Source organism: Thunnus maccoyii, chromosome 18 (genome assembly GCF_910596095.1).
Source record: "Thunnus maccoyii chromosome 18, fThuMac1.1, whole genome shotgun sequence".
In the NCBI taxonomy this organism is placed as follows: Eukaryota; Metazoa; Chordata; class Actinopteri; order Scombriformes; family Scombridae; genus Thunnus; species Thunnus maccoyii.
The window spans coordinates 21,113,672-21,130,371 of record NC_056550.1 but is presented as its reverse complement, the minus strand read 5'-3'; the positions used below and the strand labels follow the sequence as shown (position 1 = coordinate 21,130,371).

General features: G+C 41.4%; 1 long non-coding RNA gene across 7 annotated transcripts in view; it reads left to right on the top strand.

Annotated features, from left to right (window-relative positions):
* Positions 1 to 16,700, top strand: part of LOC121884099 — a 72,415-nt gene that overhangs the window by 49,164 nt on the left and 6,551 nt on the right. For 4 of the 7 annotated variants that reach the window (XR_006092300.1, XR_006092298.1, XR_006092299.1 and 1 more), the window contains exons 6-7: positions 14,084 to 14,224; positions 14,934 to 15,039. This is a non-coding gene — a long non-coding RNA (uncharacterized LOC121884099). Of the gene's footprint in view, positions 1 to 8,152; positions 8,648 to 14,083; positions 14,225 to 14,933; positions 15,067 to 16,700 lie in introns of those variants that run through there. The other 3 variants (XR_006092301.1, XR_006092296.1, XR_006092302.1) reach the window with 2 other exon arrangements.

The following is a 16,700-nucleotide window of genomic DNA, read 5'->3' as shown; positions in this document are numbered from 1 at the left end:
AATTGAACTCGCTTATGACATATTCCTTATAGTGCAGGGGGTTTCATTCATATTCATTCATCACCATTATGTGTGAGTCGGTATCCTTCAGTGACTCCCCATGAACTATACGCAATGTTTTGCTTGTGAATATACTGGCATTGCCTACTACTATCATCATCTACTGATACAGTCGACTGAACAGCGTGTAGCTACTAGAGGCCTGTGTGCATGAGCGTGCTTTGCTTTCTGGCTCAGTAGATTCTCTGCAGTTCATTGTACATGTACATTTTGTATAAATTGCACGCTGACAAAAAAGACCAAAGTCTCGGGCTGCAACTAGTTTTTTAGAGGTTCAGGCTTGGTTTGGTGATTTGATCATCAGGTCATAGCTCAAGTCAAAGCTAACAAAAGCTGATAAAAAAATATAAATGCAGTAACAGAACATTTAACAAGGAAGACAGTCACTGTCCAGTAGGAACATGGCATAATACAAAGGGCAGCTGGGGGAAATGCTGATATCAGATTTAGTCAGGACTGAAGGTGAGCACAGAAGATCTTTTAGTACAAGGAGTTTACATCTTCATAACATAACATTAACTGCAGCCGTCCTGTCTTATATTGAATTACTACAAGGACGGTTTAATGATTAAAATACGTTAAAAGATTTACTTTGTTTTCACCGCCGAAAGACAAAAAAAACTGTGAAGTGCATTTTCAACACTGCTTTGCTTTTTTAAATGTTTATAGTATAACCCCCCTGCCTTCACTGAGGTTAGTCAAATATTTAGTGTTGCGTTAGCACTGCAGTGTACAGAGCTTGAACATGCACGATTCAACAGAGGCCCTGATAATTCAAGTGAATAATTCCGCCATGTCTGGGCTATGAAAATGTACCTCCGAGCATAAGCAATCGCTCTTTATATGAGAAAGTGGTCTCAGTCGTTTTAATGTTATTGTGATGCACATAGAAGGAGATACAGCTGTCAAGAGGCCAAATGTAGAAGCAAAGTTCAGTAGCAGGTCAACCCTGAAACAATTCATAGTTAAGTGACAGTGCTGTCATCAATAGCTGCGTTTCAGAGACACATTAGAGGGAGTCATTAGGGAGTCATGGTGAATGTCATATTAAGAATCCTCGTGTTCAAAACCTCATCGCGGCGTTGATGCTGTTGTTGTTCTTATTATTGTTCTTGTAAATCCCCAGCGTGACCTCGGGTGTCTATTTTTGGAAGATGCCTGCCAGTCCAATCATGCATTAGTTCATGTTTATGACAAAAGACAGTGGTCAGGAAGATTGTCACTTTCTCCTCTCTGGTGAATAATTTTTTTTTTTGCACAAATGAATCACTGAGTGTACAGCCTGGAAACTAATGCAACCACATATTGTAGGGTGTCGAATACTCAGCTGTCTCTTATGTTTCCAGCTTGAATTACAGAAAATGGGGCCAGCTCCCCTTTTTTTTTCTTTGGTTTTGATTGGTGAATAGGAAAATATAAATTGAAATTATCAATGGTGGTCATTGTTGAATCTGTTTTTGAACAGCTAAGAGAGCACTGAGGTAACACACTCAGCTCAGCATTTCAGGAACAATAGGAATGAAAGCAAAACACTTTATTGTTGGGCCTTTTTTTTTTATTACTCACACATAGCAGCCCTTCTTTCACAAAGCACACCACAATACATGCTTATTATGTACAAAACCTCAATTACAGTCGATATGTTGCGTTACTTTACAGATATGATTTATTCCTTTGAGTCACCACACCTATCAACACACAGACTTTGACTCCTATTTATACATTTCTGTTTATACACCCAACATATGTTTCCACTAACACAGACAATGAAACAAGGCGTTTGAAGATAACCAGAAAGCAATCAACATTTGGCAGCGGTTGTCAACCAGCGAATGATTTATGTCCGATTGCGGCTCTGGTTTGCCTCTCCTCCTGCCAGTCAGCGGTTCGTGTGTTGTTGTGAAGCAGAGGTGCTTCTCACGGTTTGATTGGAGTGGCGTGGAGCTGCAGCGCATGAAAAAAGAGACAGTGTCACCTTGTCACTCTCGGGCGTGCTGCCAAACTGCTGGCGGGGGGGCTGGAGCGGGCATGTTGCCGAGGAGGGGTGTGTGTGTTGAGCACTGTGGTGATGAATCATTGTGCTGCTCCACTCTCTCTCTCTCTCTCTCTCTCTCTCTCTCCCTTACCCCTCCTCTCCCCTAGTCTGTCCCACACCCCACCCTCCACCTCACCCCATCACTAACACTGTAATTATCTGCCTGTGGAGGGTGGGACATCTGCAATAACACTAGAGTTTGATCATCACGACGGTGACCGGCTAAAAAAAAAAAGGAAAACGGTAGCCTGTTGGAGGGCGTAATTTAGGGTCGAATTGGTGATTTTGTTGTTCTGTGTGAGCGAGGATCTTCATTCTGTTTAGTATTGAGTCATTTTCATGAACAGTTCAGTCATTCTCAATCCCTGCGGATCACCTGGCAGCAGGTGGACCGCTCTCACATCTTTTAAAGACAGTCGGTCTATCTGAGCTCTCCTGAACCGGAGCTCTTCCTCCCCCTAAATCCCCCCCCCCCCCCCCCCCCCGTTTCCCAGGTCTGCACTTACTTGAAATCCTGCAGCTGATCAGGCAAGGGTTTATGTAAGGCACATCTGATCAGAGACTGAGGGTTGAATGTGAAGTCACCCAAGATCAAGGTCTGCGCCAAAATAGATGCTCCCATGGCAGCAGGGCTGTCACAACAGCCAAAGCATTGTCGTGGAGAGGAGAGGTGGGTGGAGGTGACCCTGAGGGACTAGGGGTGTTGGCGACGCACATGCTCAGGCGCAGCGATGGCTGCCGGCAAGCGGGAGTGATTGTGATGGTTTCTGATGCTCGATCATCCAGCAGCTCTGTGGACTTTTACTCACTTGTTTACTGATGGAGTGAAATGAACACTACTCTGTTAAACAAGGTGCTGATTTATTAAGTGTTGACTGACTGTAGATTATACCCATGCAGTCTAGAAAAAACTGTATATTTGTCAACTACTGGTTGGATTATGGAAATATATGGAAATGTACTGCAAATTGATGCATATTTTTTCACTACTGATAAGCAAGAAGGATGTCAGTAGGATTATATGGTTTAGTGCTGAAATTATCAGTTGATTAATCGTTTAGTCGATTGATAAAAAAGACAATTAGATCATTTATTATTGTTCAAGTCATTTATTAAGCACAAATGACAAACAACATTTACTGTTTCCAGTTTCTCAAATGTGAGGATTTGTTGCTTTTCTCTGTTTCACATCATTGTAAACTGAAAATCTCTGGTGTTGGACTGTCGGTCGGACTAATCAAGCAATTCAATCTGTTTTTATAGACTAACACCTGAATTTATTAATAAAAAAGTAATTGACAGGTTTATTAATAATAATAAAACATATGTCATACCATGTAAGTGCTGTGCAATCTGAAATAGACTGTAGAAGACTTACAATCATAGCTCAATAGTACAACTGGAAGTCTTTGAGAACTAGTCCCCCACAGCCATGCAGTCTGTTGTGGGGGTTTGACTTTCTTTTCTTCTGAAATGCTACTTCACTTCTGAAGCTCACCCTGTTTGCTTTATTTCTCTTTCGTCGGATATAATCGACAACAAACATCAACTGTCTACACGTTCGTTAACTCCCTCCTCCTTTAGATCGCGTGTGGGGAAACAATACGTCGGACTGAAACTTTCACCGCTCCTCTTCTCCTAGTCGAGCCTCGGCAAGGCCACTGAACTGCAGCTCTAATTATCACCTGAGGGTGCTCACTCTTCTCCGAGGACTGTGAGGCCCCCCCACCACCACACACACACACACACACACACACACACACACACACACACCCAGTCTGTGCATTTAGGACCTGAGGCAGTCGGCGTGTGTACTAGCATGTGTCGGTCGCCTGTATGTGTTTACGTACAGTAAAATTTGATTGCAAGTATATATGTGCATCATTATACGCTGACCAACATGTGTGCTGGCTGTGTGTACGTGATGGCGATGGTCCCTAGCGGATCGTCATGGTGCTGAAGTCTATTTAAGTACTTCTTAAGACAGCTGTGCTATTTGTCTTGCCGTGATTCCTGTGAAATGAGACAATATGAGAGACCAGTCGACATCTCATTTGAAGACTAATTAGGTTATTCAGAGGGCGGGCAAGGGGCGTGCATTGCATTAACGGTTTAATACGTGCTCTTTGAGATGATGAATATTGAGTCACATTTATATTGCATGGGTGAGTGAAAATACATAGTATTATGTGTGTAGGGTAAATGTTCCATCGAGGTCCTGGTGGAACGAATCTGCATATCTCAGCTTTAAAATTTTCATGATGTTTCTGGACGGATAGACTCTATATAGCACTGCAGCATGTTCGCTGACACACAGTTGATTCCTCAAATAAAAAAATATATATATAAAAAAAAGGATGACTGTGAAATGCATTTAGACAGCAGAGGCAGAAACATATGTGAAGTCAGGAGTGTGAAGTTCTGGAGATAAAAAAAAAAATCTGAGCCTGTCTTTCTGTTTCTCCTTTCTAACCCCCTTTCATATAGACATGACAAGGTTAAGAGAAGGTTATAAATTTAAAGAACTTGTAATGTGATGGCTGATTTGAATTTTGCACCAAGCAAGGCTAAGTTTTTTTTTTTTTTCAAGCTAATGTGTTGGGCGTTAATTGAGCAGCCATGCGAGGGGAGATGACACTTCTTGCCAAACATGTTATCCTCACACAGCTTGCCCCTTTACAACTGTCTCTCTCATCTCTAGAGGAGCATCACAAGTGGAGGCTTGACTCATGTGCCATATAGAAAAAGAGAGAGAGAGCATGAAACAGTGAGAGAGAGAGAGAGAAACCCCTGAAGGGGCAGAAGAGTAGCGGGAGATCCTTCACATGACCTCCATGTACATCCACTGGTGCTACCTGGAGCACAAACATTGGCATGGCATCCAGAGGATATGGAAATTCACCCGTGTCAGCCATTATCATTTATGGCAGCTCATGGATTTGATATTTCTAGTCAGTTGTGATGGTCTAGTCATCCATGCGCACCCCGTGGAGAAGCAGAAAAATCCTGAAATAGAGACAAAAAAAGGAAAAAGTGGGGAAAATGAGGAAGGAGTAGAGGGAGTTTGACAGTGATAACCTCATCTTATAACCTTCTCTGTTAAGCCATCAGTCTTTCTGACCCTTGTAATTAGCACACAAAGCACAGGGATGGAAAGAGCTAGCTTCAATTGGTCCCTGTGAGACTCTGGTCTCAGCCTACAAATAAGATATTGCCGCATAGACAGTATTTTACTGAAAGCAGAGAATAGATTTGTCTCTTGGCAGACACAGCAAGTATTTCATCCAGGGTATGCCTGCAGCTTAGAGCCTTGTTGGTATTAGTGCGCCTAAAAGTTGTTGGGAGCTTACAGTCCACATGGGAATACTTTCACGATATCAATTACTTCAAACACACACACACAGGCACTCTCAGGGATTTACACACACATTTCCCGCAAGCAACAAGACAAAGAAACAGGTCGGTGCCAGTTAGGGAAATGACATGGCAACTGATTCTTGTTTTTTCTAATTGGCTAAATCTGTACTAATTCTGTTCTATAATGGTGGGAAATGAGCGTGATGCTGTAGGGAGACCTAAGTCTCTCCCCGCAGGGAGGAGGCGGCTCCACGCAGCACAGCACACCCATCTTCACTGGTACCCCCTGCAAGCAGCCCCAGGGAGTGGAGGCCAACCAGGTGAAGTAATTGAATAACTAACAGCAGATCACTATTTGGCTGACTCCAGCTCATTGGATAGACAGGAATGCTTAGACAGCTCTGGCTGGCAGGCTGGCAAACAGCAGACTGTATGGAAACAGGCTAAAAAAAGCCAGAGCTCAAGACTGAGGACTACGGTGGGTTGTGCTTGTAGAGCAGAGGATAAGGCGAGAAGCAGTGTAATCTCGAAGGGGACCGATTTACCACCATTTCTAAATTCTTCTTATCGTGTAGCTTAATGACTTTAATGACTTGTAGAAAAATTCTGAAAGCAGTTAAAAGGTTTTGAGAATCAAAGAAAGGCTTTGCAAGGTCAGGGAATTTTTTTTTTTTTTTTTCAAGAGCAAGAGAACCTGTACAGTCTGGTTTATGTGGAGTCCACTCAGGGCTGTGACTGCTTCTCTCCCAGCTCTTTGTCTTTGTTCCTGTAAAAAAAGGACAGGAAGTGTATGGCAGTATGGAGGAACTAGTTTACTTATTCATCAGGTTTTCAAGTTCTAGCGGACGCAAGGTTTCTCAGGGATGATAAATGGCATCCGAAGGCCCAGGTGGATGGGGAAGGGGAGGAGGTAAATAATGGAACAGCCTGACAAACAAAGGAGGCTTCATGATGCATTGTCTGAATGTGAAACAAAGCCACAGGTGTGTGTGTGTGTGTGTGTGTGTGTGTGTGTGTGTGTGTGTGTGTGTGTGTGTGTGTGTGTGTGTGTGTGTGTGTGTGTGTGTGTGTGTGTGCATTGACTGAAACTTTCCTTGTCTCTCCAATGGTGCCAGACCCCTGCAGGAGTATTTAGGCAGCTTTTGAAGTGAGACTTGCATCACCACCTCTGTGAAGTCACTGCATGGATGAAGTTGGCGCATTTGGGCAGGGATAGAAAATAGAATAAATAAATATATAAAAGACGGAACGTCCCCCCAGAGTGGAAATGTAACTCTAATGCAGCAGGAGGAGGTGGAAAGGAAAGCTATTAAGGATAAGCGAGGGCCTGAGGTCCACTCAAGTTTTACACTCCTACTCAGGGCTTCACCGTGTGTGTCCCTGATACACTCTCTCTCTCTCTCACACACACACACACACACACATACACTCACACTCGTACACACACACATCCTCTCAACCTCCTGTTCCAGCTCCGTTCCGTCTGAACTCTCTCTCAGCGCTGAGCTGAGCAGACTCAAGGAAACGGTTCATTTAAATGTACATAATTTGCTCTCTGAGGCTCACTCTTGGTCCCACTGTTCCCCTGTGGCGCCACAGAGAAACAGTCCAGGAGAGACAGATAGAGAGAAAAGATTTTATCCTGGAAGAATGCAGTGGCCTGGACAGAAATACTGGCTGGTAAAAGCCAGGCAGGGTGAGAGCTTCAGGTACACTGGACATTTATCCCTTGGAGACTTTAATGCCAACACATGTTTTCATCTTGTCTCGCTACCAGATTCCCTATACTGGAAAAGCCCAAACACGATGCTGTGCATTTACCACAGTAAGGTGTAAAAAAATATGTTTTGAAAAGGACAGAGCCCTCTTGAGAATTTAGCATCAAATGCATTTAGATGATTTTTTTTTTTATATACCTTTTTCTGACACATGGGGGAAGATGCCACAAGAAATACAGTGTTTGCAGAAGGGTGCCCACACCGATACAAATGCCTAGGAACAAACCGATTGGTAATACGGGTAAGAGGGTGAGAGACAGGTAGCTGTGGGTGAAAAGAGGAAGACAGGAAAGAGGGGAGATTGGAAGAGAGTGAAAAGTGATTTGGCCTTTGTCAAAGTCAACACTTGGCCTTTTGCGGATCAGGAGGTGATTGTGTTGACTGTGTTGCACAAGCTAGTGTGCTGTCAGAGTGTGTAAGATGCACGTTGTTCCAAAATTACTGCAGGACATCAGAATGTCAGTCATCTGTTTGCTTGTTTCTGTGTGTGAGGGTTTTCATAACTTCTGGATTTATACAGGCTCAGTCTTTACGCTAACATTGACCCGTATTAGCGTGGCGAGTGGCGAGTGACAGAGCTTTGAGCATTCGGGCTGAGTCAACTCATATCAAATAATGAGTAAACAACGAGAGGCATATGAGGGATAAACATCGTGCTTTTTGTAAATCTTGTCAGCATGACTCTCACTCACTGTGATAACTGGCTGAAATCTACCATGCTAATGGTATTTGTTAAAATAAATTTTGGTGACTACGCTCTCGTGGGCAAAAAGAAAAGCCCACTGACCCTGTTAGTCAGAAAGACAAAACAAAAGACTCACTGATCGATTTTCTATAGTTTTGTGGCTCTTATGTAATGCAGTAAGAACTGTTTGGAGGTTTATTTCATTCTTATGTTCTTGTTCTTACCCTCCTTTAACAGACAGGAACCGCTCTGCTCTCTTCTGTTACATGATAATGGAGCTGTAACACTGTTAATGCGCTGTCTGCACATTCAACATCTCCTGAGGCTGATTCACAATACTGGATAACAACTGAAAGGTTTCTATTTTGAAGCAGCTAAAGGTAAACCAACTATTAATTCCTTGTTAGTTAAAAACTGATCTACATCTATGTTTTCTGTCTTCTTTTTTCAGATTTTTGGGGGTATTGTATGGCTTTATTATAGACTCGAGAGTAGCGAGATGACAGGAAACGGGGGGCGGAGGTGGGGAATGACATGCAACAAAGGTCCCTGGATGGATTCAAACTAGGGATAATGCAGTTCATGGTTCAGCTTCAGGCTTTCAGGGCCATGCCATACCTGTGCAGTGGAAACACAGTGGTGTCCTGCTCATAATACAGGTTCTGATCATGGCTGCTCACTGCCAGTCACAGGTAATGTGCTCCAACATAATGTAATGCCAGAAATTACTAATCAGCACCAAGATTAATACAGTTTAACTAAATATTCCTTGAAAGCAGAGGGAATAGTGTTTAAAAAAAGACAGAACAGAAGGCAAATAACTGCTCCATTACTTCTGCCATTAAAAGCCTTGAAATTTGAGGCTGTTTACTTTTTTTTTTTTTTTTGCTAATGTTTGCAAAAGCTTATGAAGGCTGCAGAACAAAGCTCGAAGTCCGTACTCTCTGAGGACGTACATGTATCCGAACACTTAAAGAGCAAATTAGTTACAGATTGGTGCTTTAATTGCATTCTCTCTTAAACTTTATGTAAACAAAGCGAACAGTGCAAAAGCAATAACCTTGTCTACCTGTGCAGGAGATGCATATCTGTTTTATAATCATTTAAACACAAAGAAATGCACCACCGGTGATATTACTTGGAGATCAGTGTCCAGGGAGATATAATACACTACTATAAAAGATGCTCATCCAATTAATGAGGATTCAGTACCTCTGTTTGCAGCTTTAGGGCAGAGTAGGATGACTCTTCTCTCTGTAAAGATAACACATAATACTAATAATAATCTGGACATAATGTTACCAATCTCTCTCTATTATTGCATTAGTGGAGGTAAAAAGTTGCATCCACCTATTCCATACATTGGTTGAAAGGTGCGCTCTATCACAGGACTATAAACAGGTGAACGCATTCAGTTCACCTGATCTGCATGTCCTCGTACCATGAGAGGAAATGGGATCACCTGCAGGAAACCCTCACAGACACATGGAAAAGCCCCACTGAGCCACAGTGCTGCTTACATGAAAAAAATTTAAAAATGTAAGCGTTCTTTAAGTAACCAGATGGTGTAGATTTGTAAATATGTCTCACAGATACTGGCTCAGTTTCAATTAAAGCTGCAATAAGCAAATTAGACTGTTGTTAATCCTGCTCTCATTGCCCCTCAGCTCATCTTCGAATCGTTTCGTTCAGTCCGGTTCAAAGATTTGTCATCACTAACTATACGGTTCGTCTCCTAAGCTAAGCAGCTGCATCACTGCACTTCAGTACATGCAACAGTAAGTGAACGCATCGACGGTCATCGCCGATTCTGTCTTTATTTCAGTAGTGCGTCCATACCTGTTTCAGTTTCAGACTATCACACTCAGTTCAGTACAAAACTAGCTGATCTAAGAAACACTGTTATGATTAATAGCTCAGCAGCCAATTATGTATGACAGAGTTATCACATCATGAAAAGCTTTTAATGAGCAAGTAAAAAAGGTGTTAATCTGTTGACATGATCTGTTTGCCTATCCTCTGTCATTATTGTTGTTGCTATGACCTCTCCTGCGCTATTTACTTCTCTTTGATAGCACATATGACATATACTGACAACAAATGATATATGACCCCAAAACATCCCAAATATTACTGAAAAACAATGTTATGTGCAAAGAATCAATGATGAATTAGTGAATGAACTGGGACCTCATTTGGATAAATTTGACAGATGACAAAGCAAAACATATTATTGGTTCAGATTTGGTGATGGTTTAGCCATCACTCAGATTCATGTATGCCTGCAACACTCATACAATGAAATTACAAAGAAGGATTGTGTATGAAATGCACGCACAACTTTCCTAGAACCTAAAACTAAATTGCAAATACCCAAAACTAATGTCCAGTCGTTCAAAACTTTCCTTCATGCTTTCCTATTATGTAAGCGGTATCAGTCTACAGTACATTGAACTTAGCCAACTATAGTAATTTATCACATTTCCATTATAATTAGTCAACTGTGAGCCTCATACCCGCCTCCAGGAACACAGTCAGTGGCTGCTTCACACAGCCAGAGAGCACCAGAAAAACATTGGCTGGCAATTGTGACTTCAAAATAGTACAATTTATCACTTGGAAAAAACAAAGATTATTGGGCGTAAACATTAAGACTGAAAATATTTTCATTTGCATGTTTATTTACAACAGTTTATTTTTATTTAATTCTCCAAAAAAGACAAAGACTTCTTTGGCAATAAGTTATATATAAAAACAGTATCGAATAACAACAAAATAAATAAAAACAGTTGTCTCTGTCTTTTGCAAAGAATTCAAATTCTGTGTTAGAAGAAATTTCAGTGGCCTTCATGATGAAATACATGTTCGGACAATTAATCTGGACTATAAAATTACCTCTACATCTCAGCGTGTGCAGGTTATGACCCAAAATTTAAAATGCTTTATAAATGGCCACATGGTGGCACCATCTAGAAAAAATATTAATTCTTTTGTCACTGAACATTTATTCTTAAGTAAACCTTAAATATGTTTTAATATGTATATGTATAAATATATATAATCCCATGAAAATAATAATTGAATTATTGTGTTTTCATTACCTTAGAATGAGCCCTTTATACAGAGGGAGCGGGTCCTTCTCTACGGAGGCCGCCATGTTGCACTGCCATGTTTCTACAGTAGCCCAGAATGGACAAACCAAACACTTGCTCTATAGAGGGCCTTTCACATTTCAGTTTAGTGGCCACCATTGGTTTTCTTCCACGCTTGGAAGGGGGAGGGGGGTTATTCAGTTAGTTGCGATCTGTACCTTCACTGCTAGACGCCACTAAATTCTACACACTGGACCTTTAAATGATTGACATCTTCTTATTAAAACTCTTTAATATGATCCAAAGCTCCAGAAAAAGCAAGAAAGTTAACCTTCAGTTGAGATTGTTTTGTCAACTCATCAATGCTTCCTTGGCTCTCAGCCTAATTTTACACAAAATGCCTCGAAAATCTGTTTCAAGTGTCCTGCTCACTAGAAACCTCTTGCACATTGTAATGATCTCTAATGGAACAGTCCTGTAATAAGTACCACCTTTGTCACTTGTTGTTGAGGCTGTAGTCTCTGGTGGTGGTTTTAAAATATGAGAAGGTTGACAAAACATTCATTTTAGTAATGGAGTCCAGTAAAACATCCAAACATACCAGAGTGCTGCATCAATACACAAACAACTTAAATGGTAGTTACAACCCTGTTACAACTCTGCAGATGTCTAGGAACAAGGGAAGCAACACACTGCTGATGTGGTCAGGTAAGCACTGCCATTTATTGTGTGGCGGGCCAACAATAACAAAAGTTACAAAAGTACAAGCTTTCTGCTTTATAGCTGAATGAGAGTAACCAACAGAAAATGGAGTCAATTGAGGTGAAGAACAAAGGGAAAGCACTGCGGGTGGCGCCGAATCATTAAACGAACAAAACAAAATACGCTTCCTAACCCAACAGATCCCCACTGGTTCACTACAGCTGAAAACAGCTGAAAGAAACGAAATAAAACCCTAACTGTCTGCAGCCACCCATAAGGCCTAGTGTTCAACTAGACAGTCAAACCCTACATGTGGTGCTGTAAGTAAAGAATGTATGAGAAAACAAAGTAAGCCTAATGCCCAGATCCCAAAACCACAAAACTACTGTCTCAATCGAGTTAACATTATTTCACACACCAAAAGACCTAAGTTAACCTCAGAGCTAACTATCACACAAGTTAACATTTCAACAGGGAGACACAGCTTTTATCTTCTTGAGTGGTGGATTGGGCAGGCTGGTGATTGGTGACTGGAACCAACAACGAAAAGAGGAAGGATGAGCTGAGGACTGGGAAGACTGGGGCACCAACACAGGTGGGCAGTCCGGAGGCATTGCCCGGAGGGGAATCCCTTCAGAGGAGCTGATGACACCCTAATTTACAAAAAGAAAAGACTGCACCACAGTAAAACATAACAATATAAATATTAATCACCCGAACCCGTATCATACAAATGTTTCCATTAGCAATGTCATGAAACCTTTTTGCTCAAGCAGTTTCAACTGTGCAACTGGGTATCACATTGGTTGGACCAAGCAAGATGCATTAAAAGGTTTTACATGTACTTGCAAACTGATGCAGTCACTGATGACTGATCAACAGAAGGGGCCACAGAGACCCTGAATCTTCCTTTAAACAGATTTCACCTCTTCCCACCCCCCCTCCACCTCCCTCAGGTTACTTTCTAAACAAACATGGACTCCTCAGCAACAAACTGTTTCTGAAATATGTTTCAGACTTACTGTAGTGTCACTGTTTCATTTTTTTGAATGATCATTGTCAGCGTTGGAGTCTAATTAAGATCTGTGGGATCTGTGGGAAGATCTTCATTTTTTGCCATTAATATAGAGATGTAGACTTTACAAGATATTTTTTTTTAGCTTACGCCTTTATACAGTTATACTAGAAACCACAGGCTCAATTAGCTATAGCAAATACTCTGGCCTTTGGCTGAAACATTCAAGTCCTTGCCAAACTTTTCCGGTTGTCATGGCAACGGGTCACACTCTGACATTTTCGGTCGGGTACGTTTATCACCTCACACCCTCCCTGCTATGTATGCCTCTGACATTTTGAAAGGGGCGGAGTTGGCACTGGGTACAGAAACAGCTCTGGCTCAGGAGCCTCTGTTGGTGTCTTCTTGTGTTTGTTAATGAGCGGCATATACTGTATGTCTGTATACTCATGCATGCACTGTATATAGATTAATGTTGTCATGTGTTTGTTCCCCTCAGGTGCTGATTTCTCACTTAAGCTGTTACATCTCATCGCTGTGCATCTTCATGCCAAGTGCTGAGTTAAAAAAAAAAAAAAGATCTGAAGTAGTGGTACAATGGAAGTTATCCATTTTGGAAACATTATAACTAACTCAGTCATGTTTGCATGATTCATTTTATCTCATATTGGATGCATGTGTGAAAAAAAAATCTATTCTATTAATGTGCGTATGTGTTCAAATGTGTGTATACAGACCTTGTGCTTAAGCCTCTAGCCCAGTAATTGAAAATTGAATAGAACAGTGAAGTTTTGGGCTCATGGCTCATGGCCTAAATCGGCAGATGGCACGCTGAATCTCTCCGTGGAACCATTCCCTCAAGTGTGTGTGTGTGTGTGTGTGTGCTAATGTGTATTTCTGCTTGTGTAACTCCTCAGAGACGAAGACTCCTGAAAGCATCCTCTCAACAATTTAAGTTTACGTCGGGATCAGCACTAGAAGTTGGAATCCAGATAGTGGTGGGGGGATGGGGGTGGGGGGGGGGTATTGGTGTTGGTTTAGTTTTGTTGGCTGGACCGCAGGGACCAGAACTATAAACACGTATGTCTGACTGTCAGTGACTCGCTCACTGACTCACTGTGTATGCCTGTGTGTCACTGACTGAGTGATGAAGTTACACCATTGCTACGCTGAAGGCAGCTGTCTGGGAAAACCGAGTATCCCAGAATGCATTTCACACCAACCGGCAGCGATGGTGGACATTTTGAGCCAGGCTAAGAGCTGTTGTAATTTTTTCGCTGTAGGACTTTTAATTATTTTTTTTCAGGCAAGAAAGTAAACATTTAGATTATTTGGAAATTTGCTCCAATGTTTTCACAGATGTGAGGAGCCGCTGGCTAGGTGAGACCAGCCGGTCGTCTCAGCTGCTAACAGCACGACTCCGGAGATGATCGGCCGGTCAACGTCTGTCGTCATCCTGGGGAGAACATGATCTGATGAACTGATCTGTGCGGCTCTTTGGTAATTTACTGCTGGCTCTAATGTCTCTGTAGCATTTTAATATATGATATCATTCCTTTTGGAAGATAAACGTCGGTCTCACAGATGAAATCTCACAATTGTAGCTGCCACATTCATTTGTCTGAATGTAAAGTGAAGCTTCATGTTTTTACTGGACAGAATAAGAGCGCTGCCTCTCAGGCTCTATATGTACACCATGTCACCACATTTCAATAAATAATGTATTAAAACGAACAGATCAGTCTATGTTAAATTTCATTTTGTTTTATTAAGCTAACAGTTTGGATTTTTATTATAGCTATATTACAGACTGAATAACATGATTTACTCCATCTCTCTGTCAATGAGGTTATTTCTTGTGAGAAAAAAGTGTCGGTGGAGCTTTGAGTTGAGACTATTTTGTCACAGTACAGTCAGGTAGTTGTGTTGAAGCTGAGCTGCTGCTGTCAGCAGGCAGAATGACCGTACTGCGTCCTCCCGTCCTCAGAAGGTTGTACTCATGAGTTGAATTTGCCAAGTCCGAACTATCAAGAGAGAAAGTCTGAACTTGGCGTACTTTGTATTGAGAAAGGCTCTATGTCAAATTGGCTTCAGTCAAAGCCCAGCACACTTCCTGTATCAGTCGTTTCAAATTAAAAGCCCTCTAGCGTTTCATACACGGTCCAGCCATATACTAGGTTTTGACCTACCCTTGTTTTCTCTCTCACAGGTGCTCTTCACCCATCTGTCATCCCCTGTGGTCTCCTTCACCTTGCAGAGACTCATTACCTCCTATGTTTATTTGAAACCTCATCTTATTCCCAGTCAATCCCCAGGTTAATATATTCACTCTATGCGATGTCCTCCTGACTGTTTGTTGTTGTCGTCCACTTTGAGTTTTAGTACTTTTGAGACCAGAATTAGCTTCAGGTTAAGGAAAGGGTAAAGTTGTGATCATTTTGGTTTAGTACGACTTGGTTCTTATTTTTGTCGTCTTGGATGTCATTTCTATTGGTTATGATAACATTGTACTTGCTGAGATCAGGTACATGAGAACAATGTAGTCCAATGGGGAAGTAACTATGAACTATCAGACAGGTTGTAAACCGGGCCAACAGATTATCTAAACCACTTTATTTGGGGGTGAAACCAAAACTGAACACAATATTGGAACATCACTTCACAGGAAAACTGTGTGCACACATTGACAGCAAGTACAGCAGGTAAAAGTTGAACCAGGAGGTTGGTATAATATATAAATAGTTTGTGTTATAAGTTTAGCATTTACCTTAGTCTTCACTTCGAAATAAGGCTGGCTAACCCGGCGTTTGTTTTAAACCTTTATGATCATCTAATCACTTGTGTTACTTGCACTGTGAGACTTTTCTAGATCTCAGCAATTAACTTGGTGAGTACAAACATTATTACTGATAGGAATGATACCAAAAAAATAAGATACAGGTTGTAATATACCTGAATTACCCTTAAAGGCTTGAGTGAGGGTTGAGATTGGGAAATGTGGTTGTGATTGTTAATGGATTGGTTCACAATTTTTCAAGTCTGTCTTAAAACAATAGCCAGGTGCCCCATGTTTTTATTTTTTTATTCTTTTTCCTTTCTGTAATCATTCTTCCTGTTCATATTGGCCATTAAGAGAACCGTTCATAAGGCACTTTCAATGTGAAAGTGCCTTATGAACAATAATGTATTTAAAGGTTTATTTTAAGCCAATTTGTGGCTTCAACTGTCCAAATTAGTCGAAACAAGTCAACATCTTCCAAAGTTGGTCTTTTTAGTGCCAGATTCCCTCAGGGTCTATCGAGACAAAGGGGATTTTTTAATAAAAACACTATAATTGTGGAAGAAATCCACTTTATTTAACTAAATCAGATGGCTGAAGCATCATATAATCTTCAGATAAACTTTTAAATAAACTTTTGCTCAATACGAGGACTGTGGATTTTGTCCCCCATCGCTAATATTGTAACTGCATTTGGAGGGGATCTTCTAATGGTCAGTATGAACAGGAGGAATGATTACAGCAAGCAAAACCTGTCTCAGTGTTCATTTGGGCACCTGACTATTAATTTAATACAGGCTTGATAAAATTGTGAACGCATCCTTTGAGGTTGCCAGTAGGGGCGAGGGAAAGCAGTGTACAGATGAGAGTTCTCACAAGTATGCTGTTGAAATGTGTGTGTGTGTGTGGGTGAGAGAGAGAGAGAGAGACAGAGCACTGTGTAATCTGAACATATGGTATTAGAAAAGAATAATGGATTTGTCATTCTAAACCCCCCAAACCCTCTTGAAATTGGCACATCTCCAGAGGTCATTTTAATGTTTCTATACAACACCACAAACAATTGTTAAAGCACATGTCAGAGGGAGGTGTGACATGAATGCACACATGTGGCTGAGCATGTGAACATGTGTGAATGTGTGCGCCCATGCACCTGTGCTGACAGCTGCATGCCTTTCACTTCAGAAATGAAATGTA